Raw genomic sequence first — 2,260 nt, forward strand, 5'->3', positions numbered from 1 at the left:
CTTTCAGTCTTTACTTTGTGGTTTTAGTCACCTAGTCCCTATTCTTTCTCTTTGAAAGGAGCAGAAGGATGTCAGAGAAAGAACACGTTCTCTTTCAGGTTTACACATCTTAAGAATTTTTATTTTTTGTTCTTAGAAGCATGTTAATTTTTTTTACGTATACTTAGTTTTTTTTTTCACTTGGAATCCTTTTTGAAGCATAAGATAATTTTTTTTTTTTTGAAACAATTTCGTTCTTGTTACCCAGGCTTGATTGCAGTGGTGCGATCTAGGCTCACCACTACCTCCGTCTCCCAGGTTCAAGCGATTCTCTTGCCTCAGCCTCCTGAATAGGTGGGATTACAGGTGTGTGCTACCACGTCTGGCTAATTTTTGTATTTTTAGTAGAGATGGGGTTTCATCATGTTGGCCAGGCTAGTCTTGAACTCCCAACCTCAAGCAATCCAACTGCTTTGGCCTCCCAAAGTGCTGGGATTACAGGCATGAGCCAGTGTGCCCGGCTGCATAAGATTATTTTAATGCATTGTATGTTATGGTTTGTCCTAAATCTAAACAAGTAAATTCTTCAAATTATTTGACTTCTGTAGTTAATGAACACTTTTGTATAAGTATCAGTGAGTTTGTTGTTACTGCTGCTCTTTTATTTTTTTTCAACGATTGCAGCCAAAATAAGGAAATTGAATTCATTCAGTCATTCTAGTCTAATATACTTTATGTCAGTCTATTTTCAGATTTCTTTAATGGCAAAATGACTTAATCAAAAATAGAACATTTTAAATTCACATAGATTTAGATTGGTTACACAGTCAGTCTTCTGTTTCTGTGAATTCAACCAATGGCAGATTGGAAATATTTTTTAAAATAATTGCATCTGTACTGAACCATGTACAGACTTTTTTCTTGTCATTATTCCCTAACCAGTACAACAACTGTTTATGTAACATTTACACTGTGTTAGGTATTATAAGTAATTAGGTATTTTAAGTAATCTTGAGATACTTTAAAGTATATGGGAGGACGTACATAGGTTATATGCAAATCTTACACCATTTTATATCAGGGATTTGGACATCTGTGGATTTTTGGTACTTGTGGGAAGTCCTGGAACTACTCTCCCACAGATACTAAGGAATTACTATATATGTTCTGCTTTCTCACTTCATGAGGGGAAAATACCTTTTACCTTCTATTTGACTTCTGCAGAAATGTGTGTGACCGTAGAGGCTCAAATAGCAATGAAAATACTGCTGAAAGTATTTTAACACTAGGCATCATTAAGTGACAGTGTAACTTACATGATTTTGATACTAAAATAGAAACAACTATGGGTTTTTAATGGACTTTAGACATTATCAGAGAAGAGTATTACTTATTTGAACTGTTTTCAAAAACCAAATCGGGACAGAAAAGAAAGCTTTTAAAAAGTACGGTCTTTCTCCTAGAAACCCTTGCCTAAAATCTTTGGTGACATCGTAATCTTATCCCTGTACTTTCCCTCTTTGTGTCTAGTCATTTGCTAAGTCCTGTCATTCTACCTTTGCAGTATCTCTTGTATCTGTCTCCTCTATTGCATCTCTATTGTCCTAGTTCTGACCTTCATCATCTTTCCCTAGGATCATTATAATAGATAACTAGTGTTTTCCCTATCACTTACCGCCTGACTTTGTACTCTTCTTAGTTTCAGTCATTTACCTCCCTGCTTCAGAACTCTGCTACTTTTAGAAAACAAAATAAATGCTTTAGTAACATTCAAGGCCTTCCATTACTTGTTCCAAGGCTATTTTTTCACTGCCTTGTGGGTCCTCGTTCATTCTATGTGGTGGCTAATTCCTAAAGATGTTCTTTACTTGCTTTTCTTCATCCGGCTCTTCATTTCTTTGAAAAATCTTCCCCCACCAAGACTCACATCAAATATTGTCTCTTTGATGATGACTTCTAAGATCCCTCTAGTCATACTTAATGTTCTCTCTTAATTTTTCTTATACTATAGTATTTGTAACCCTATAGTTTGATATCATACTATATTGTATTACTACTGTTTACAACTTTCTCTTCCACATTAGTTTTTAAAATTTTGTTGGTATGTTTATTCTCTTTTTGAGACGGCATTTCACTCTGTTGCCCAGGCTGGAGTGCAGTGGCACAATATTGGCTCACTGCAACCTCCACCTCCTGGGTTCAAGTGAATCTCCTGCCTCAGCCTCCCAAGTAGCTGGGGTTACAGGTGCCTGACACCATGCTCAGCTTTTTTTTTTTTTTT

General features: G+C 35.9%; 1 protein-coding gene across 2 annotated transcripts in view; it reads left to right on the forward strand.

Annotated features, from left to right (window-relative positions):
- The window catches only part of USP8 (ubiquitin specific peptidase 8), an 80,146-nt gene that overhangs the window by 11,067 nt on the left and 66,819 nt on the right, over nt 1-2,260 (forward strand). Inside the window, exon 1 of one of the 2 annotated variants that reach the window (XM_017517882.2) lies at nt 2,163-2,182. The exons of the other annotated variant lie outside the window; for it this stretch is intronic. The gene's annotated coding sequence lies outside the window, so the exon portion shown is untranslated. Of the gene's footprint in view, nt 1-2,162; nt 2,183-2,260 lie in introns of those variants that run through there. 2 annotated transcript variants of the gene reach the window in all.

Source organism: Cebus imitator, unplaced genomic scaffold, assembly GCF_001604975.1.
Source record: "Cebus imitator isolate Cc_AM_T3 unplaced genomic scaffold, Cebus_imitator-1.0 Scaffold651, whole genome shotgun sequence".
Taxonomy (NCBI): Eukaryota; Metazoa; Chordata; class Mammalia; order Primates; family Cebidae; genus Cebus; species Cebus imitator.